Source organism: Aegilops tauschii, chromosome 2 (genome assembly GCF_002575655.3).
Source record: "Aegilops tauschii subsp. strangulata cultivar AL8/78 chromosome 2, Aet v6.0, whole genome shotgun sequence".
In the NCBI taxonomy this organism is placed as follows: domain Eukaryota; kingdom Viridiplantae; phylum Streptophyta; class Magnoliopsida; order Poales; family Poaceae; genus Aegilops; species Aegilops tauschii.
Window position 1 is genome coordinate 461,872,399 of NC_053036.3, and position 12,078 is coordinate 461,884,476.

The window sequence follows — 12,078 nt, forward strand, 5'->3', positions numbered from 1 at the left end:
AGAATGTTTTGGAACATTTTAGAAGCGATTTTAAAAACTGGCAATCTATTGACAAAATAAAAGATTATACTCCCTCCGTTTTTATTTAGTCCACATATTAGCTTTGGTAAAAGTCAAGCTTTGTAAACTTTGACAAAGTTTATAAAAAAAAAAATTAACATATACAATAACAAATTAATATCATTAAATTCATTATTGAATGTACTTCCACATCATTTTGATTTTTATAATAAATATTTATATTTTTTCTATAAACTTGGTCAAACTTTACAAAGTTTGACTTCAGTCAAACATAATATACAGAGTAAATAAGAACGAAGGGAGTATTACGATCGGACAACACGATTGTGATTGCCACCATATTTATTCGTGCCATCGTTTTTCTTTTTCTTTTTTGAGTCGACTGCCATCGTTATGCATAACCGGACCATGTGTGAGAAATTCCCGGTCCAGAAAAACTGCACACGACGAAGACTGTACATGACCGACGTGGAATCCATCATTTATGGAGCACAGTCGTGGGCAGGGAGCACTGTTCATAATATTGTCAGTATCATTAATACGTGAGCATATACAGTTCTTAGAGCAACTCCAATAAATGATTCAAATTTTGGCGGTCCAAAACTGGAGATGTAAAATTTAGACCGCCAAAAAGTGCATTTTGGAGCTCCGAAAAACGCTCAACTCCAACATATGGTCCAAATTGATGGTCTAAAAAAGCAACTCCAATAAATGGTCCAAACCAAAGATGTAAAAATCTGAAAACGGTCGCGGGGCTGCTGCCAGCCACTGTTCAGCTGCGGTGGCCGTCGGCGTGGCCACATCTTCCTCCACTGCCGGCGGTGGCGGCAGGGGAGGTTGAGGAATGGATGTGTGGCTGCTGGAGGAGGCCGCCGGCCGCATCGGCTGCGAGTCGTCGCCCCGAGCCGCCGCGGCCGCCTTGGAGGCCTTCACCGGCCGCGTAGAACTGTCGGTCGGGTTGCGGTTGCGGTTGGCCGCCCGTTTTCCGCCGCCTCGTCCCTTCGCCGGCTTCGCCGCCGGCGCGGTGGCCACCGGCCGGGGCGGCGCTAATCCGGGCCGGCGGGCGGGGGGCGGTGACATGGCAGCGGTTGCAGGCAAGATGGCAGCGGCGGCGGCCACGTGGGTCAACCCACCGGCTGCGGCGGAAAACGGGCGGCGAAGAAGGCGACGGGGTCGTTGCCTTCGGCCATGGCGGCGCCGGACCGGGGGGGGGGGGGCGGCCGGGCGGGTCGCGGGCGGGTAGACGGGCGCGGGCGGGCGGGAAAGGAAATGAAGTGGCGGTTGGACGTTCGCGGGCGGCAGCTGGTTTTGGACCAGATGCACCTCGTGATGTAAATTTGCACCGTGAGGTATTGTATTTTACATCATGAGGAGGCTGCGGTCCAAATTTTTTTACATATGGACCGTCTGTTGGAGCAGCGTTTTTGCCTCAGACGGTCCAAAAGTTAGGTATTTTTATATTTGGACCCTCTGTTGGAGATGCTCTTAGAGCAACTCTAGCAGACCCCGCATCCCGCCCCGACCCGGAAAATAACCGCCAAAATGCGGGTCGGGGCGGAAAAACCTGCTCGATCAGACCCCGCATCCCGCCCTGGTCCGCAAAAAATTTTAGGGGGCACGGCAAAATCTCGGCCCCAACCCGCGAATACGCGGGTTTCCCCGTCGCGACTGCGGTGCCCTGCATCACAGAGAAGTAGTTGGCGGGAGGGACATTTCAGCCCGCGCGCATTTTCCCCACCCCTTCCGCCGCCGACCGCCTTTGCTTCCGCCCGCCCGCCGCCGGCGATTCCGCCAAATCTGCGGGTAGAAACGCGCGGCGGGGCCGCCCACCATCCTCCCGCGCCGTCACGCTGCACCGACACCCCCGGATCCGGCGAGAAGAGCGCCCTCGTCGCTGCCGCCGCCGGGGATCGACCACCGTCGAGCCTGCCCATCGTCGCCGCCCCGGTATCACCCGCCGCATCCTCCACTGGTTAGTGCGTATTTTTGTGATCTTTGCGAGCGAGCGCTATAGTTCCTTGACGCGCCGGTGTGCATATAGATGGATTTGAACCCGTGCGAGAAGTTCTTGCTCACTGATTCGTCCGATTCGGATGATTCGGATGTTGAGACCATGCTTGCCAACTTTCGGCAGCACACATTAGTCATGGCACTTGCCGTGAAGGAGCACGAAGACGAGAACCGGAAGAGAAGGCGAGGATCGACCGTCGGGCGTCTTTGCACTCCTCGGAATCGTCATCTTGGGAATGAGATGTTGATGCAAGACTACTTTGCGGAGAATCCTACATATCCACCACACCTCTTCCGGAGAAGGTACCGAATGCGCCGATCTCTTTTTGTGAAACTTGTTCAAGCTTGCGAGGCAAATTGCCGGTATTTTACGCAAAGAAGAAATGATGCGGGCTTAAAGGGATTTAGTGCATATCAAAAAATCTCCGCAGCTATGCGGGTGATTGCATATGGCGTTCCGGCTGACTATGCCGATGAGTACCTTCGCATTGGTGAAGATACTACAATTGAGTCCGTGCGTAGATTTGCAAAAGTGATCATCCGTGTCTTTGGTCCTGAGTATCTTCAGGTACCCAACGAGGATGACACAAAGAAATTGATGGCATCTAATGGGAGGAGAGGTTGGCCTAGCATGCTAGGTAGCATTGATTGTTTGCATTGGACATGGAAAAATAGCCTGAAGGCATGGCAAGGAATGTATTGTGGCAAGTCTCGTGATGCAACAATTGTGCTAGAGGTCGTAGCATCCGAGGATTTATGGATTTGGCATTGTTTCTTTGGTATGCCGGGCACTCTCAATGATATCAATGTGTTGCAACAGTCTCATTTGTTTGCTAGGCTTGCTAGTGGTGATGCTCCTGCTTGCAACTACACTATCAATGGGCATGAATACACAAAAGGGTACTATCTTGCAGATAGTATATACCCTCCTTGGTGCATATTTGTCAAGAGCATCAAAGAACCCAAAACTAAAAAACAGTGTGAATTTGCAAGGGTGCAAGAGGCAGCCCAAAAAGACATTGAAAAAGCATTCGGTGTTTTGCAATGTAGGTTTGCCATTGTCCGTGGTCCTGCTTGTTTTTGGGATAAGAAAACATTGAAAAATATCATGACATGTTGTGTTATCCTTCACAATATGATTCTTGAAGATGAGAGAGGAATGAACTTGGAATTCTTCTATGACAATGTGGGTAGCCGTGTCAAACCAGCTAGAGACCCTAACCGCATTAGAGCTTTTCTTCAGACATACAAGGAGATTGAAAATGCAGACACACATTTTCAACTTCAGGAGGATCTCATTGAGCACCATTGGTAAAGGGCTGGACAGTGACTCCTTTTTGTATTCATTTGTATTTGTACTCATCACAAGTTTTTATTGCATTATTTAAGATTTGAATAATTATTTGTAATGTGGATGATTGTTGTATTGGGTTGAATTTGAATAATTATTTAGTTTGCTTCCGTTTGTTGTATTATTGCTGGATTTGATATATTTTGCGGGCTGATGAGATGCGGAAAGCAGCGATGCAAGAGCAGACACCGCAAGCCGACCCGTATAAAAGCATATTCGGCGAATATACTTTTATACGGGTCCGTTTGGGGGGTCTACATCTGCGGCCGTCCTTGCTGGCCCGCAAAAGCCGTTTTCCGCGAACTGCAAGCGCGTTTTGCGGGCCGGTGGGATGCGGGGTCTGCTAGAGTTGCTCTTAGCTCAGACCCCAAAGAGGGCCATCGGCTCAGATAATGCTAGCATATAGAGGCATGACCCATATCGAATTTCCGGTACTGACTCCTGTAAAAAGCTGAGTCGGTGATGATGTCTGCCATCCTTGACTTATGACCGTCAGATATGCATCCAACGCAGGCGATACAATCTGTGGCGGTTTTGAAAAAAAACGCCCGCCACTCCGGACACATTTGTAGATAAGCCCCTGTAAAATATCGTTCAGCCTATGTCCCCTACCTCATCTTTTTTTTCTTTTTCTTTTTTTGCGGGTGCCTCATCCAGATCCAAGATAGTGTACGAACCATGGAGGCTGATCTGGAGCAGGTGGCCGCTGTCGACGGCGCGGCACCTGCAAGTGCAACACTACCATCGGCTAAAATAGGAGTATGTATGTGGGCGCTGAACCTTGTCTGGTTACTTTGTATTTTTATCTTTTATCCTTCTACTTTTCACCTCCTGTCGGATTGGTTTCTCTGACCACACAGGAGCCTTGGAGGTCCCCATCTGGATGGGTGGATGTCTGGAGCAAATCGATTGGTGGTCCCCATCACGGTGGAGCCTTGGAGGCGTGGAGCGTGGCACCTGCCGACGTCTGAAGATATTTAAGATGAATTCATCTGAACAAGAAACAATTCAATACAAACTGAGCACTTTCTACATCAATTGTTTTATCTTTGCAACATCGTGCCGAGTTACAACGTCCTAACAAATTCCCACTTTCTTGAATTGCCAAAAATATAATTTGGGTTGTTAGTTACTTTACAAACTTTGCAATGTTGAGGTATATTTCCACTTTCTTAAATTTGAGAAAAATATTGCCTTCTGCCTTCATGTCTCATCTGAAATATGATTTTTGGCTATTACTCAGTCATACGGGCCATGAAGCCTGATATTGGGCCAGCTATAGCCACTCCATTCAGTTTTAAAAATGCTAGCACCATGTTCTCGAAAGAAAATCCCTAACACCAGGCCACATCACGCCGCTCACAAAAGGAAAAAGAAAAAACAGGTCACATCACGCTTCCTCTGCCGTCGAGCAGAGGACCTGATTGCAGCCATCACATCAATCAGATCCCGTCCCAGCACCTGACCCCCCGAACCCCGACTCATTGGCAACCATGGCTCCGGCGTAGCGCACGACCTCGCGCATCTGGCAGGGTTCCTCGGCAGGCACGGCGACGCTCGCGTCCGGCCGCGCAGCAGACGTCGGCAGGTGCCATGCTCCACGCCTCCAAGGCTCCACCGTGATGGGGATCACCAATCGATTTGCTCCACACATCCACCCATCCAGGCAAAAGGAGGTTGGCAAGCTTTGATTTGCCGGAGGCTGGATTTTACTGTGGTTTGTGGAGTTTCTAGAAGGAGCTAGTACTGTTTTTGGATTGGGGGGAACCCTGTGAGTAGCGAATCCTTGTAACATGAGCCGTTCGATCTAATAGATCCTACGGCTACAAATGAATTGATTATGCTAGCGGCGAGTAAAATAGGTGAGGCCATGGTAGATTCAAATATTGAAAAATTCGTGTACTTTAGTAGTAGAGATTTGAGGTTTTGAGTAAAAAATTGTGTAAAGTTTTTGTGCAAGTTGTCCATGAATTAATTATTTTCATGCATAAAAACGATGAGTGATTTGAGGTCTTGAGTCAAAAGTTATGCAAGTTCCGTTGCAAGCTGTTCAGAAATTAATTAACTTTCATGCACAACAAACGATGAGTGATTTGAGGTCTTGAGTCAAAAGTTATGCAAGTTCCCGTGCAAGCTATTCAGAATTAATTAACTTTCATGCACAACAAACGATGAGTGATTTGAGGTCTTGAATAAAGTCATGCAAGTTCAGGTGCAATGTCCAGGAACCACACAACGCAAGAGCCCACAAGTTCTTCCCCTGCTACAACTTACGAATTAATCCTTCGTTTTGAGTAACTAGTAGGTGATTCTAGTATAAGTACTCCCAGCTGTTCCATGTGAGGGGATGAGAAGTTGAGCGTTAGTTTCCTTGAGCATTATCTCTTGTGTGTGCGTGTGCGTGTGTGTGTGTGCGCGCGTGTGTGTGGATTGAAAGGCTTGTCCTTAATCCATATAGGATTGGGTTGTGTCCTTATAGAGCATGCTAGTTAGCCAGTGCAATATATTTAGGAGTGTTTCCTCCTGTGTCTTGCCACTTGAGAGTTAGTTGTTCTTGCTAGTGAGTTGTTTGGTACCGTGAAAGATCGTCTCAGCGGCACCCCGCATCATCTTGGCATCAGAGCAATACGTTGATCATGGTACTATTTTTGTTTTCTCGATGATTTTGTTCTTGAGAAGCTTCCATGAGTTGGAGGAGGTCCAATGGTGTTGATAGAGTACATGGAGGTGGGCGCCTCATGGAGGAGGAACCACCACTTCCCGTGTACGATCCTAGTTTGCAACCCGCCAATGTGTTGGCATTGAAAAATACACGAGAGTGTGTTGAACAAGGTGGTGAAAGGATCGAGATGGACCTAGGGGGGGGGGGGGTGAATAGGTACAGTTACAAATTTTAATTCTTACTTAGCAATTTTAGGCAATAATGCGGGATATGACGGTGAGCCTAACAATTGCAAATATGATACTAAGAGCTAAGCAAGGTAACCGGCACCACAAGTATACAAGTAAGCAAGCATAATAAGAGATAAGTAAAGACTAAGAGACAAGTAACCACAAGTAGGAGATAGGGTTAGGAATAACCGAAACTCTGAGAGACGAGGATGTATGTCGATGTTCACTTCCTTGGAGGGAAGCTACGTCACCGTTTAGAGAGGTGGGTCTTACCACGAAGGCACACCAATGCCACGAAGGCTCACCCTATTCTCTCTTTGAGATATCACCACGAAGGCAATTCTCAAACATTAGTGGTAGACCTTGGGGTAGTCTCCAAACGCTCACAAACTTTCTGGGGGTAATCACAATGAATGATTCCTCGCCGGAGTACTCCTACCGCCTAGGAGTCTCCAACCTCCAAGAGTAACAAGATGCACCACAAAAACAAGGGGGAATCAACTTTCGCTTTGGTGAATGTGTAGATCGGGCACTCCTCCTTTGCTCCTCAAAAGATCAAGAGCTTTTGGTGGCTAACGAGGGAGATCTCCAAGAAATTGAGGTCTGAAAATGGAGGTCAGAGAAATGGAGTCGTCACCTTCTTCGTGTTGGGGAACGTAGTAGTTCAACAAAATTCCTACGATCACGCAAGATCTATCTAGGAGATGCATAGCAACGAGACGGGAGAGTGTGTCCACGTACCCTCGTAGACCGAAAGCGGACGCGTTTAATAACGCGATTGATGTAGTCGAACGTCTTCACGATCCAACCGATCCAAGTACCGAATGTACGGCACCTCCGTGTTTAGCACACGTTCAGCACGATGACGTCCCTCGTGCTCTTGATCCAGTTGAGGACGAGGGAGAGTTCTGTCAGCACAACGGCGTCGCGACGGTGATGATGAAGTTACCGGCACAGGGCTTCGCCTAAGCACTATGATGATATGACCGAGGTGTTAAACTATGGAGGGGGGCACCGCACACGGCTAAGAGATTGTCTGTTGTGCTTTGGGGTACCCCCTGGCCACGTATATAAAGGAGGGAGAGGAGGAGGCCGGTGGCCAGGAGGGGCGCGCCATAGGGGGAGTCCAACTAGGATTCCCAATCCTAGTTGGACTCCCCTTCCTTTTCCAAGAGGGGGAGAGAGGGAAGGAGGAAGAGAGGGAAAAGGAAAGAGGGGGGCACCGCCCCCTCCCTGGTCCAATTCGGACTTGCCATGGGGGGCGTGCGGCCACCCTTGCAGCCCTCCTCTCCTTTCCACTAAGGCCCATGAAGGCCCACTACTTCCCCCCCCCCCCCGGGGGGGGGGGGGTTCAGGTAACCTCCCGATACTCCGAAAAATACCCGAATCACACTGGAACCATTCCGGTGTCCGAATATAACCTTCCAATATATCAATCTTTACCTCTCGAACATTTTGAGACTCCTCGTCATGTCCGTTATCTCATCCGGGACTCCGAACAAACTTCGGTCATCAAATCACATAACTCATAATACAAATCGTCATCGAACGTTAAGAGTGCGGACCCTGCGAGTTCGAGAACTATGTAGACATGACCGGGACATATCTCCGGTCAATAACCAACAGCGGAACCTGGATGCTCATATTCGTTCCTACATATTCTACGAAGATCTTTATCGGTCAAACCGCATAACAACATACGTCTGAAAACAGAATATTCTGTCTCATAGTTCTGAAATAGAGTTCTTTATTTTTATTTTATAGTATTACTTCTCATTAATTATACTGTCACTTTGTCATCAGTATGTTACTTGCCCGAGATTCGATCATCGGTATCATCATACTTAGTTCAATCTCGTTACCGGCAAGTCTCTTTGCACATTCTGTAATGCTTCATCCCACAACTAACTCATTAATCACATTGCTTGCAAGGCTTATAGTGATGAGCATTACCGAGAGGGCCCAGAGATACCTCTCCGATACACGAAATGACAAATCCTAATCTTGATCTATGCCAACCCAACAAACACCTTCGGAAACACCTGTAGAGCATCTTTATAATCACCCAGTTACGTTGTGACGTTTGATAGCACACAAGGTGTTCCTCCGGTATTCGGGAGTTGCATAATCTTATAGTCAGAGGAACATGTATAAGTCATGAAGAAAGCAGTAGCAATAAAACTGTAACGATCATAATGCTAAGCTAAAGGATGGGTCTTGTCCATCACATCATTCGCTAATGATGTGATCCTGTTTATCAAATGACAACACATGTCCATGGTTAGGAAACATAACCATCTTTGATTAACGAGCTAGTCAAGTAGAGGCATACTAGGGACACTATGTTTTCTCTATGTATTCACACATGTACTAAGTTTCCGGTTAATACAATTCTATCATGAATAATAAACATTTATCATGATATAAGGAAATATAAATAACAACTTTATTATTGCCTCTAGGACATATTTCCTTTAGTCTCCCACTTGCACTAGAGTCAATAATCTAGATTACAAAGTAATGATTTTAACACCCATGGAGTCTTGGTGTTGATCATGTTTTGCTCGTGGAAGAGACTTAGTCATCGGGTCTGCAATATTCAGATCCGTATGTATCTTGCAAATCTCTATGTCTCCCTCCGCGACTTGATGGCGGATGGAATTGAAGCGTCTCTTGATGTGTTTGGTTCTCTTGTGAAATCTGGATTCCTTTGCCAAGGCAATTGCTCCAGTATTGTCACAAAAGATTTTCATTGGACCCGATGCACTAGGTATTACACCTAGATCGGATATGAACTCCTTCATCCAGACTCCTTCATTTGCTGCTTCCGAAGCAGCTATGTACTCCGCTTCACACATAGATCCCGCCACGATGCTCTGCTTGGAACTGCACCAATTGACAGCTCCACCATTCAATATAAATACGTATCCGGATTGCGACTTAGAGTCATCCGGATCAGTGTCAAAGTTTGCATCATTGTAACCATTTACGACAAGCTCTTTGTCACCTCCATAAACGAGAAACATATCCTTAGTCCTTTTTAGGTATTTCATGATGTTCTTCACCGCTGTCCAGTGCTCCACTCCTGGATTACTTTGGTACCTCCCTGCTATACTTATAGCAAGGCACACATCAGGTCTGGTACACAACATTGCATACATGATAGAATCTAAGGGTGAGGCAGAGGGAATGACTTTCATTTTCTCTCTATCTTCTGCAGTGGTCTGATGACCCACAAGTATAGGGGATCTATCGTAGTCCTTTCAATAAGTAAGAGTGTCGAACCCAACGAGGAGCAGAAGGAAATGACAAGCGGTTTTCAGTAAGGTATTCTCTGCAAGCACTGAAATTATCGGTAACAGATAGTTTTGTGATAAGGTTAACAGGTAACAAGTAACAAAAGTAAACAAGGTGCAGCAAGGTGGCCCAATCCTTTTTGTAGCAATGGACAAGCCTGAACAAACTCTTATACAAAGCAAAGTGCTCCCGAGGACACATGGGAATTATCGTCAAGCTAGTTTTCATCATGCTCATATGATTCACGTTCGTTACTTTGATAATTTGATATGTGGGTGGACCGGTGCTTGGGTACTGCCCTTCCTTGGACAAGCATCCCACTTATGATTAACCCCTCTCGCAAGCATCCGCAACTACGAAAGAACAATTAAGGTAAACTTAACCATAGCATAAAACATATGGATCCAAATCAGCCCCTTACGAAGCAACTCATAAACTAGGGTTTAAGCTTCTGTCACTCTAGCAACCCATCATCTACTTATTACGTCCCAATGCCTTCCCCTAGGCCCAAATAATGGTGAAGTGTCATGTAGTCGACGTTCACATAACACCACTAGAGGAAAGACAACATACATCTCATCAAAATATATCGAACGAATACCAAATTCACATGACTACTTATAACAAGAGTTCTCCCATGTCCTCAGGAACAAACGTAACTACTCACAAATCATATTCATGTGCATAATCAGAGGGGTATTAATATGCATAAAGGATCTGAACATATGATCTTCCACCGAATAAACCAACTAGCATCATCTACAAGGAGTAATCAACACTACTAGCGACCCACAGGTACCAATCTGAGGTTTTGAGACAAAGATCGGATACAAGAGATGAACTAGGGTTTGAGAGGAGATGGTGCTGGTGAATATGTTGATGGAGATTGACCCCCTCTCGATGAGAGGATCGATGGTGATGACGATGGCGATGATTTCCCCCTCCCGGAGGGATGTTTCCCTGGCAGAACAACTCCGCTGGAGCCCTAGATTGGTTCCGCCTAGGTTCCGCCTCGAGACGGCGGTGCTTCATCCCGAAAGCTTCCTTATGATTTTTTTCAGGGAAAAAGACACCATACACCAGAAGATGGGCACCGGGGGGCTGCCAGGTGGCCCACGAGGCAGGGGGCGCTCCCAGGGGGTAGGGCGCGCCCTCCACCCTCGTGGACAGTGGTGGGCCCCCTCTGGTGCTTTCTTCGCCCAATATTTTTAATATATTCCAAAACTGACTTTCATAGAGTTTCAGGACTTTTGGAGTTGTGCAGAATAGGTCTCTAATATTTGCTCCTTTTCCAGCCCAGTATTCCTGTTGCCGGCATTCTCCCTCTTCATGTAAACCTTGTAAAATAAGAGAGAAAAGGCATACGTATTGTGACATAATGTGTAGTAACAGCCCATAATGCAATAAGTATTGATATAAAAGCATGATGCAAAATGGACGTATCAACTCCCCCAAGCTTAGACCTCGCTTGTCCTCAAGCGGAAGCCGAAATCGAAAAATATGTCCACATGTTTAAAGATAGAGGTGACGATAAAATAAAATACGGACATGAGGGCATCATGATCATTCTTAGAACAACAACGTATATATTGTCATATGATTTCTTATGCTAAAGTAACGATCTATTCACAATGTATAGTATGAATCTGTCACGTCCCTAGTTCTGGTATGACCTAGACTAGCTAGTCATGTGTGCATCATGTTTAAATTCCATTTAAATTTGAAGTGGGGATTTGTGAAACCCTCAGAATCATTTCTGGAAATGACCCAGATAAAATTTGCTCCAAAAGGGTCCAAGAAAATGTTCATGTTGCTCTCTGAAAATATTGGAGAAAGATAAAAATCAAACCAATATTTTTAGGAGCTCATAAAATTTTTATTTTGGGCATTTGGAATTAATGCAGTAATTATTTGCTTTGGATATATATTTTTATATATATAAAATATTGTCCAAAAATTATGCCATTTGTTGAGGAGTTCTAGAATAATACGACTAGCCCCCACAAAAATTGGCATAAGAAAATAAAATGGTTTATTATTTTCATTAAACCAAACAAATGTCAGAAAAATAGAAAAGAAACAGAAATGAAAAAAAACCTACCTGTGCTTACCTGCGGCCCAGCTGGACCAGCCCGCCAGCGCCGTCGTCCTCCTGGCGCCAGTCGGCCAGGCGTGTGGCCGGCGCGCGCGCACGGCCGTGCCGCCACGCCACCTGCCTGCCTGTCCTCCCCCTCGTCGCCTGGATGCCCCGAGCGACGCCACGCGCCGCCCCACACCTCTCTTGCTCTCTCCCGTGCCCATTTCCTCTTCCCCTCGCTCTCTCTCGCGCACGGCCGAACGCCACCGTCGCCGCCGCTCGCTGCTGCCGCAGCCACCGCCTCCCCCTCGACCTCTCCCCGCGCCCGAGAGCTCCACCACGACGTCTTCTACGTCCTCGACGATCCAGGCAACTAGGAACGCACCGTATCACCGCCTCCGCCGTCATCTTCAACTCCGGCCGCCGTGGA